Source organism: Hemiscyllium ocellatum, chromosome 21, assembly GCF_020745735.1.
Source record: "Hemiscyllium ocellatum isolate sHemOce1 chromosome 21, sHemOce1.pat.X.cur, whole genome shotgun sequence".
NCBI lineage: Eukaryota > Metazoa > Chordata > Chondrichthyes > Orectolobiformes > Hemiscylliidae > Hemiscyllium > Hemiscyllium ocellatum.
In genome coordinates, this window is record NC_083421.1 from 61534000 (window position 1) to 61547719 (window position 13720).

Here is a 13720-nt window from a genome sequence, read left to right on the forward strand (position 1 = left end):
TAGCTTCACTGAAAGATGGTGTTGCCAACAACGCAGAGCCACTGCTGTCATGCTCTCGAACATTAGCCTCAGTTCAGTCTTCAAGGCTGGGAGCTTCAAACCCACAGCCTTCAGACAAGAGTGACAGCCAAACCAAACTGGCTAACATAGCAAAAGCTCCTTTGAGCAACATAGGATCCTGGTTGCACCGTAACCTACCCTAAAAGCAGTTCAAAGGACTTCGTGAAAAAAAGTTTTCAAATTCATACAATAATATCAGTACATATAGAGGCCATTCAGTCCATTGTGTCTGTTCTAGCTCTTTGAAAGAGTTATCAACTCAACCTTGTCCTCCTTCCCCATAGTCTCCAAGTACAGTACTTCCCTTCCTGGGAGATTTCAAATCTGAAAGTGCTCTGTGGGAAGTTTACAACTGGGAAGTTTTAGGATGCAAATCCTGTTAAACAATGCAAATTGAGGAAACCCTGGCCTACATTCCCAGGCAAGGATAGACTGTCAAAGCTCCGTTGAGCAGCTGTTGGAGGAGGCTGTGAAACAGTGTGCCATGTTTTGGTTCTGATGCCCACACTGGCGGGTGACAAAGCACTTGCACTGCCATAAGACCTTGGAAAACCGCTCGCAAATTCACCTGAAATCCCATATCCCTAAATGGAACACAACCACAAACTAACGACAGACTCATTCCTCAATGACACAGCCTCTGCAAATGTCAGTGACTACAATGTGACGACTGATCTGAGCGATATCCCAGGGTTCAACCTTTCTGGGAACATCTGGACCAGCCACAACTGCATGAGAACAGGCCAGGGACAATGGGGCAACTTGCTCTACAAGTGGAAGGTGAGGAACAGCTCACATTGTGACCATCACAGTGATGGCACCCCAGCCATTCATGCTGCTGCAGCTGAAGCAACTAAATGCACTGATAACCTCAATACCTGATCACAACCTCAACGCATGACCACAACCTCAACGCCTGAAAACAATCTCAACCTCAACACCTGGCCACAACCTCACCCTCAACGCCTGACCACAACCTCACCCTCAACGCCTGACCACAACCTCACCCTCAACGCCTGACCACAACCTCACCCTCAACGCCTGACCACAACCTCACCCTCAACGCCTGACCACAACCTCACCCTCAACGCCTGACCACAACCTCAATGCATGAAAACAATCTCAGCCTCAAAGCCTGACCACAACCTCAATGCCTGACCACCGAACCCTCAACACCTGACCACAACCTCAACGCATGAAAAACAATCTCAACCTCAGCACCTGACCACAACCTCACCCTCAACGCATGACGATAACCTCAACACATGACCACAACCTCAACGCCTGACCATGACCACAACCTCAACGCCATGACCACAACCTCCACGCCTGACCATGACCACAACCTCAACGCCATGACCACAACCTCCACGCCTGACCACGACCACAACCTCAACGCCATGACCACAACCTCCACGCCTGACCACGACCACAACCTCAACGCCATGACCACAACCTCAACGCCATGACCACAACCTCCACGCCTGACCACGACCACAACCTCCACGCCATGACCACAACCTCCACGCCTGACCACGACCACAACCTCAACGCCATGACCACAACCTCCACGCCTGACCACGACCACAACCTCAACGCCATGACCACAACCTCCACACGCCTGACCACGACCACAACCTCAACGCCATGACCACAACCTCCACGCCTGACCACGACCACAACCTCAACGCCATGACCACAACCTCAACGCCATGACCACAACCTCCACGCCTGACCACGACCACAACCTCCACGCCATGACCACAACCTCCACGCCTGACCACGACCTCAACGCCATGACCACAACCTCCACGCCTGACCACGACCACAACCTCAACGCCATGACCACAACCTCCACGCCTGACCACGACCACAACCTCAACGCCATGACCACAACCTCCACGCCTGACCACAACCTCAACGCCATGACCACAACCTCAACGCCATGACCACAACCTCAACGCCATGACCACAACCTCCACGCCTGACCACGACCACAACCTCAACGCCATGACCACAACCTCCACGCCTTGACCACAACCTCAACGCCATGACCACAACCTCCACGCCTGACCACGACCACAACCTCAACGCCATGACCACAACCTCCACGCCATGACCACAACCTCCACGCCATGACCACAACCTCCACGCCTGACCACGACCACAACCTCCACGCCATGACCACAACCTCCACGCCATGACCACAACCTCCACACCTGACCACAACCTCCACACCTGACCACAACCTCCACGCCTGACCACAACCTCCACGCCTGACCACAACCGCAACCTCAACGCATGACCGCAACCTCAACGCCATGACCACAACCTCCACGCCTGACCACAAGCTCAACGCATGACCACAAGCTCAACGCATGACCACAAGCTCACCCTCAACGCATGACCACAACCTCAACACATGACCACAAGCTCACCCTCAACGCATGACCACAACCTCAATGCATGACCACAATCTCACCCTCAACGCATGACCACAACCTCACCCTCAACGCACGACCACAATCACAATGCCTGACCACAACCATAACCTCAACGCCTGACCACAACCTCAACGCATGACCACAACCTCACCCTCAACGCATGACCACAACCTCAATGCATGACCACAATCTCACCCTCAACGCATGACCACAACCTCACCCTCAACGCACGACCACAATCACAATGCCTGACCACAACCATAACCTCAACGCCTGACCACAATCTCACCCTCAACGCATGACCACAACCTCACCCTCAACGCACGACCACAATCACAATGCCTGACCACAACCATAACCTCAACGCCTGACCACAACCTCAACGCATGACCACAACCTCACACTCAACGCATGACCACAACCTCAACGCATGACCACAACCTCACCCTCAACGCATGACCACAACCTCTTCCTCAACGCTTGACCACAACCTCTTCCTCAACGCTTGACCACGACCACAACCACAACGCAGGACCACAACCTCAACGCTTGACCACAACCTCTTCCTCAACGCTTGACCACGACCACAACCACAACGCAGGACCACAACCTCAACGCATGACCACAACCACAACCTCAACGCATGACCACAACCTTACCCTGAATGCATGAGCACTTCAACCTATGACCACAACCACAATCAATGACCACAACCTCACCCTCAACGCTTGACCACAACCTCTTCCTCAACGCAGGACCATAACCTCAACCTCAACGCAGGACCACAACCTCAACGCAGGACCACAACCTCAACGCAGGACCACAACCTCAACGCAGGACCACAACCTCAACGCAGGACCACGACCACAAACTCAACGCATGACCACGACCTCACCCTCAACGCATGACCACGACCTCACCCTCAACGCATGACCACGACCTCACCCTCAACGCATGACCACGACCTCACCCTCAACGCATGACCACGACCTCGACCTCACCCTCAACGCATGACCACGACCACACCGTCAACGCATGACCACGACCACACCCTCACGCATGACCACGACCACACCCTCAACGCATGACCACAACCACACCCTCAACGCATGACCACAACCTCGACCTCACCCTCAACGCATGACCACGACCTCGACCTCACCCTCAACGCATGACCACGACCACACCGTCAACGCATGACCACGACCACACCCTCAACGCATGACCACGACCACACCCTCAACGCATGACCACAACCACACCCTCAACGCATGACCACAACCTCACCCTCAACGCTTGACCACGACCTCCTCCTCAACGCATGACCACAACCTCAACCTCAACGCATGACCACAACCTCAACCTCAACGCATGACCACAACCTCAACCCATGACCACAACCACAACCTCAATGCATGACCACAACCACAACTCAGGACCACAACCACAATGCAGGAACTCAACCACAACGCAGGACCACAACCACAACGCAGGACCACAACCACAACACATGACCACAACCTCAACGCATGACCACAACCTCAACGTCAACGTATGACCACAAACTCAACGTCAACGTATGACCACAACCACAACGCATAACAATAACCTCAACGCATGACCACAACCACAATGCATGACTACAACCACAATGTCAACACATGACCACAACCTCAACGCATGACCACAACCACAAACTCAACGCATGACCACAACCTCACCCTCAACGCATGACCACAACCACCTCACCCTCAACGCATGACCACAACCTCACCCTCAACGCATGACCACAACCTCACCCTCAACGCATGACCACAACCTCAACCTCACCCTCAACGCATGACCACAACCACAATGCATTACCACAACCACAACGCATGACAACCTCACCCTCAACGCATGACCACAACCACAAACTCAACGCATGACCACAACCTCACCCTCAATGCATGACGACAACCTCACCCTCAACGCATGACCTCACCCTCAACGCATGACCACAACCACAACGCATGACCACCTCACCCTCAATGCATGACCACCTCAACCTCACCCTCAACACATGACCACAACCTCATTCTCAACCTCATCGCATGCCCACAACCTCAACACATGACCACAATCTCAACACATGACCACAATCTCAACACATGACCACAACCTCAACCACAAACTCAACGCATGACCACAACCTCAACCACAACGCATAACCACAACCTCAACGCATGACCACAACGTCAATCTCAACGCATGACCACAACGTCAATCTCAATGCATGACCACAACCTCATTGCATGCCCACAACCTCAACCTCATCGCAGGACCACAACCTCAACCCATGACCATAAACTCAACGCCAACACATGACCACAACCACAACGCATGACCACAACCTCAACCTATGACCACAACCACAACGCATGATCACAACCTCACCCTCAACACATGACCACAACCACAACGCATGACCACAACCACAACGCATAACCACAACCTCAACCCATGACCATAAACTCAACGCCAACACATGACCACAACCACAACGCATGACCACAACATCACCCTCAACGCATGACCGCAACCACAACCTCAACGCATGACCACCTCAACACATGACCACAAGCTCAACGCATGACCACAATCTCACCCTCAACGCATGACACAACCTCAACGCATGACCACAACCTCAACGCATGACCACAATCTCACCCTCAACGCACGACCACAATCACAATGCCTGACCACAACCATAACCTCAACCCCTGACCACAACCTCACCCTCAACGCATGACCACAACCTCAACACATGACCACAACCTCACCATCAACGCATGACCACAACCTCAACACATGACCACCACCTCAACACATGACCACAACCTTACCCTCAACGCATGACTACAACCTCAATACATGATCACAACCTCAATGCATGACAATAACTTCATACTCAATGCACGACCACAACCACAAGGCACGTCCACAACCTCAACGCACGACCACAACCACAACGCATGATCACAACCTCAACGCATGACCACAATCACAACCACAACACATGACCACAACCTCAACGCATGACCACAACCACAACACATGACCACAATCACAACCACAACACATGACCACAACCTCAACGCATGACCACAACCTCAACGCATGACCACAACCTCAACGCATGACCACAATCGCAACGCATGACCACAATCGCAACGCATGACCACAACCTCAACGCATGACCACAACCTCAACGCATGACCACAACCTCAACGCATGACCACAACCTCAACGCATGACCACAACCTCAACGCAGGACCACAACCTCAACGCATGACCACAACCTCAACGCAGGACCACAACCTCAACGCAGGACCACAACCTCAACGCAGGACCACAACCTCAACGCATGACCACAACCTCAACGCATGACCACAACCTCAACGCATGACCACAACCTCAACGCATGACCACAACCTCAACGCATGACCACAACCTCAACGCAGGACCACAACCTCAACGCAGGACCACAACCTCAACGCAGGACCACAACCACAAACTCAACGCATGACCACGACCTCACCCTCAACGCTTGACCACGACCTCCTCCTCAACGCATGACCACAACCTCAACCTCAACGCATGACCACAACCTCAACCTCAACGCATGACCACAACCTCAACCCATGACCACAACCACAACCTCAACGCATGACCACAACCACAACTCAGGACCACAACCACAATGCAGGAACTCAACCACAACGCAGGACCACAACCACAACGCAGGACCACAACCACAACACATGACCACAACCTCAACGCATGACCACAACCTCAACGTCAACGTATGACCACAACCACAACGCATAACAATAACCTCAACGCATGACCACAACCACAATGCATGACTACAACCACAATGTCAACACATGACCACAACCTCAACGCATGACCACAACCACAAACTCAACGCATGACCACAACCTCACCCTCAACGCATGACCACAACCACCTCACCCTCAACGCATGACCGCAACCTCACCCTCAACGCATGACCGCAACCTCACCCTCAACGCATGACCACAACCTCACCCTCAACGCATGACCACAACCTCAACCTCACCCTCAACGCATGACCACGACCTCGACCTCACCCTCAACGCATGACCACGACCACACCGTCAACGCATGACCACGACCTCACCCTCAACGCATGACCACAACCACAATGCATTACCACAACCACAACGCATGACAACCTCACCCTCAACGCATGACCACAACCACAAACTCAACGCATGACCACAACCTCACCCTCAATGCATGACGACAACCTCACCCTCAACGCATGACCTCACCCTCAACGCATGACCACAACCACAACGCATGACCACCTCACCCTCAACACATGACCACAACCTCATTCTCAACCTCATCGCATGCCCACAACCTCAACACATGACCACAATCTCAACACATGACCACAATCTCAACACATGACCACAATCTCAACCACAAACTCAACGCATGACCACAACCTCAACCACAACGCATAACCACAACCTCAACGCATGACCACAACGTCAATCTCAACGCATGACCACGACCACACCCTCAACGCATGACCACAACCTCACCCTCAACGCTTGACCACGACCTCCTCCTCAACGCATGACCACAACCTCAACCTCAACGCATGACCACAACCTCAACCTCAACGCATGACCACAACCTCAACCCATGACCACAACCACAACCTCAATGCATGACCACAACCACAACTCAGGACCACAACCACAATGCAGGAACTCAACCACAACGCAGGACCACAACCACAACGCATGACCACAACCTCAACGTCAACGTATGACCACAAACTCAACGTCAACGTATGACCACAACCACAACGCATAACAATAACCTCAACGCATGACCACAACCACAATGCATGACTACAACCACAATGTCAACACACGACCACAACCTCAACGCATGACCACAACCACAAACTCAACGCATGACCACAACCTCACCCTCAACGCATGACCACAACCACCTCACCCTCAACGCATGACCGCAACCTCACCCTCAACGCATGACCACAACCTCACCCTCAACGCATGACCACAACCTCACCCTCAACGCATGACCACAACCTCAACCTCACCCTCAACGCATGACCACAACCACAATGCATTACCACAACCACAACGCATGACAACCTCACCCTCAACGCATGACCACAACCACAAACTCAACGCATGACCACAACCTCACCCTCAATGCATGACGACAACCTCACCCTCAACGCATGACCTCACCCTCAACGCATGACCACAACCACAACGCATGACCACCTCACCCTCAATGCATGACCACAACCTCAACCTCACCCTCAACACATGACCACAACCTCATTCTCAACCTCAACACATGACCACAATCTCAACACATGACCACAATCTCAACACATGACCACAACCTCAACCACAAACTCAACGCATGACCACAACCTCAACCACAACGCATAACCACAACCTCAACGCATGACCACAACGTCAATCTCAACGCATGACCACAACGTCAATCTCAATGCATGACCACAACCTCATTGCATGCCCACAACCTCAACCTCATCGCAGGACCACAACCTCAACCCATGACCATAAACTCAACGCCAACACATGACCACAACCACAACGCATGACCACAACCTCAACCTATGACCACAACCACAACGCATGATCACAACCACAACGCATAACCACAACCTCAACCCATGACCATAAACTCAACGCCAACACATGACCACAACCACAACGCATGACCACAACATCACCCTCAACGCATGACCGCAACCACAACCTCAACGCATGACCACCTCAACACATGACCACAAGCTCAACGCATGACCACAATCTCACCCTCAACGCATGACCACAACCTCAACGCATGACCACAACCTCAACGCATGACCACAATCTCACCCTCAACGCATGACCACAACCTCACCCTCAACGCACGACCACAATCACAATGCCTGACCACAACCATAACCTCAACCCCTGACCACAACCTCACCCTCAACGCATGACCACAACCTCAACACATGACCACAACCTCACCATCAACGCATGACCACAACCTCAACACATGACCACCACCTCAACACATGACCACAACCTTACCCTCAACGCATGACTACAACCTCAATACATGATCACAACCTCAATGCATGACAATAACTTCATACTCAATGCACGACCACAACCACAAGGCACGTCCACAACCTCAACGCACGACCACAACCACAACGCATGATCACAACCTCAACGCATGACCACAATCACAACCACAACACATGACCACAACCTCAACGCATGACCACAACCACAACACATGACCACAATCACAACCACAACACATGACCACAACCTCAACGCATGACCACAACCTCAACGCATGACCACAACCTCAACGCATGACCACAATCGCAACGCATGACCACAACCTCAACGCAGGACCACAACCTCAACGCAGGACCACAACCTCAACGCAGGACCACAACCACAAACTCAACGCATGACCACGACCTCACCCTCAACGCATGACCACGACCTCACCCTCAACGCATGACCACGACCTCGACCTCACCCTCAACGCATGACCACGACCTCGACCTCACCCTCAACGCATGACCACGACCACACCGTCAACGCATGACCACGACCACACCCTCAACGCTTGACCACGACCTCCTCCTCAACGCATGACCACAACCTCAACCTCAACGCATGACCACAACCTCAACCCATGACCACAACCACAACCTCAACGCATGACCACAACCACAACTCAGGACCACAACCACAATGCAGGAACTCAACCACAACGCAGGACCACAACCACAACGCAGGACCACAACCACAACACATGACCACAACCTCAACGCATGACCACAACCTCAACGTCAACGTATGACCACAACCACAACGCATAACAATAACCTCAACGCATGACCACAACCACAATGCATGACTACAACCACAATGTCAACACATGACCACAACCTCAACGCATGACCACAACCACAAACTCAACGCATGACCACAACCTCACCCTCAACGCATGACCACAACCACCTCACCCTCAACGCATGACCGCAACCTCACCCTCAACGCATGACCGCAACCTCACCCTCAACGCATGACCACAACCTCACCCTCAACGCATGACCACAACCTCAACCTCACCCTCAACGCATGACCACGACCTCGACCTCACCCTCAACGCATGACCACGACCACACCGTCAACGCATGACCACGACCACACCCTCAACGCATGACCACAACCACAATGCATTACCACAACCACAACGCATGACAACCTCACCCTCAACGCATGACCACAACCACAAACTCAACGCATGACCACAACCTCACCCTCAATGCATGACGACAACCTCACCCTCAACGCATGACCTCACCCTCAACGCATGACCACAACCACAACGCATGACCACCTCACCCTCAATGCATGACCACAACCTCAACCTCACCCTCAACACATGACCACAACCTCATTCTCAACCTCATCGCATGCCCACAACCTCAACACATGACCACAATCTCAACACATGACCACAATCTCAACACATGACCACAATCTCAACACATGACCACAATCTCAACACATGACCACAACCTCAACCACAAACTCAACGCATGACCACAACCTCAACCACAACGCATAACCACAACCTCAACGCATGACCACAACGTCAATCTCAACGCATGACCACAACCTCATTGCATGCCCACAACCTCAACCTCATCGCAGGACCACAACCTCAACCCATGACCATAAACTCAACGCCAACACATGACCACAACCACAACGCATGACCACAACCTCAACCTATGACCACAATCACAACCACAACGCATGACCACAACCACAACACATGACCACAATCACAACCACAACACATGACCACAACCTCAACGCATGACCACAACCTCAACGCATGACCACAACCTCAACGCATGACCACAATCGCAACGCATGACCACAACCTCAACGCATGACCACAACCTCAACGCATGACCACAACCTCAACGCATGACCACAACCTCAACGCATGACCACAATCTCAACGCATGACCACAACCTCAACGCATGACCACAACCTCAACGCATGACCACAACCTCAACGCATGACCACAACCTCAACGCATGACCACAACCTCAATGCATGACCACAACCTCACCCTCAATGCATGAGCACAACCACAACCCATGACCACAACCACAACGCATGACCACCTCAAAGCATGACCACAACCTCAACGCATAACAGTAACCTCAACGCATGACCACAACGCAAGACCACAAACTCAATGTCAACACATGACCACAATCTCACCCTCAACGCATGACCACAACCTCACCCTCAACGCACGACCACAATCACAATGCCTGACCACAACCATAACCTCAACGCCTGACCACAACCTCAACGCATGACCACAACCTCACCCTCAATGCATGACCACAACCTCAACACATGACCACAACCTCACCATCAACGCATGACCACAACCTCAACGCATGACCACCACCTCAACGCATGACCACCACCTCAACGCATGACCACCACCTCAACACATGACCACCACCTCAACACATGACCACCACCTCAACACATGACCACCACCTCAACACATGACCACCACCTCAACACATGACCACCACCTCAACACATGAACACAACCTTACCCTCAACGCATGACCACAACTTCAATACATGATCACAACCTCAATGCATGACAATAACTTCATACTCAATGCATGACCACAACCACAAGGCACGTCCACAACCTCAACGCACGACCACAACCACAACGCATGATCACAACCTCACCCTCAATGCATGACCACAATCACAACGCATGACCACAACCACAACGCATGACCACAACCACAACGCACGACAATAACTTCATACTCAATGCATGACCACAACCTCAACCACAACGCACGACCACAACCTCAACGCACGACCACAACCACAACGCATGATCACAACCTCACCCTCAATGCATGACCACAATCACAATGCATGACCACAATCACAACCACAACGCATGACCACAACCTCAACGCATGACCACAACCTCAACGCATGACCACAACCTCAACGCATGACCACAACCTCAACGCATGACCACAACCTCAACGCATGACCACAATCTCAACGCATGACCACAACCTCAACGCATGACCACAACCACAACGCATGACCACAACCTCAACGCATGACCACAACCTCAACGCATGACCACAACCTCACCCTCAATGCATGAGCACAACCACAACCCATGACCACAACCACAACGCATGACCACCTCAAAGCATGACCACAACCTCAACCTCAACGCATGACCACAACGCAAGACCACAAACTCAATGTCAACACATGACCACAACCTCAACCTCAATGCATGACCACAACCTCTTTCTCAACGCATGACCACAACCTCAACCTCAACGCATGACCACAACCTCAACGCATGACCACAACCACAACACATGACCACAACCTCACCCTGAATGCATGAGCACTTCAACCTATGACCACAACCACAATCAATGACCACAACCTCACCCTCAACGCTTGACCACAACCTCTTCCTCAACGCAGGACCACAACCTCAACGCATGACCACAACCACAACGCAGGACCACAACCACAACGCAGGACCACAACCTCAACGCAGGACCACAACCTCACCCTCAACGCATGACCACGACCTCAACCTCAACGCATGACCACGACCTCACCCTCAACGCATGACCACGACCTCACCCTCAACGCATGACCACGACCTCACCCTCAACGCATGACCATGACCTCACCCTCAACGCATGACCACGACCTCGACCTCACCCTCAACGCATGACCACGACCTCACCCTCAACGCATGACCACGACCACACCCTCAACGCATGACCACGACCACACCCTCAACGCATGACCACGACCACACCCTCAACGCATGACCACGACCACACCCTCAACGCATGACCACGACCACACCCTCAACGCATGACCACAACCTCACCCTCAACGCTTGACCACAACCTCACCCTCAACGCTTGACCACAACCTCCTCCTCAACGCATGACCACAACCTCCTCCTCAACGCATGACCACAACCTCACCCTCAACGCTTGACCACAACCTCCTCCTCAACGCATGACCACAACCTCCTCCTCAACGCATGACCACAACCTCAACCTCAACGCATGACCACAACCACAATGCAGGAACTCAACCACAACGCAGGACCACAACCACAACACATGACCACAACCTCAACGCATGACCACAAACTCAACGTCAACGTATGACCACAACCACAACGCATAACAATAACCTCAACGCATGACCACAACGCATGACAACCACAATGTCAACACATGACCACAACCTCAACGCATGACCACAACCACAAACTCAACGCATGACCACAACCTCACCCTCAACGCTTGACCACAACCTCTTCCTCAACGCAGGACCACAACCACAATGCAGGACCACAACCTCAACGCAGGACCACAACCACAAACTCAACGCATGACCACGACCTCACCCTCAACGCATGACCACGACCTCACCCTCAACGCATGACCACGACCTCACCCTCAACGCATGACCACGACCTCGACCTCACCCTCAACGCATGACCACGACCTCGACCTCACCCTCAACGCATGACCACAACCTCGACCTCACCCTCAACGCATGACCACAACCTCACCCTCAACGCATGACCACGACCACACCCTCAACGCATGACCACGACCACACCCTCAACGCATGACCACGACCACACCCTCAACGCATGACCACAACCTCAACGCTTGACCACAACCTCACCCTCAACGCTTGACCACAACCTCACCCTCAACGCTTGACCACAACATCACCCTCAACGCATGACCACAACCTCAACCTCAACGCATGACCACAACCTCACCCTCAACGCTTGACCACAACCTCACCCTCAACGCATGACCACAACCTCAACCTCAACGCATGACCACAACCACAACCACAATGCAGGACCACAACCACAACGCAGGACCACAACCACAACGCAGGACCACAACCACAACACATGACCACAACCTCAACGCATGACCACAAAC

General features: G+C 52.6%; 1 protein-coding gene across 4 annotated transcripts in view; it reads right to left on the reverse strand.

The window, feature by feature from the left end:
• nup214 (nucleoporin 214) overlaps positions 1-13720 on the reverse strand; it is a 187973-nt gene that overhangs the window by 13328 nt on the left and 160925 nt on the right. The gene's annotated exons all lie outside the window — the stretch shown is intronic.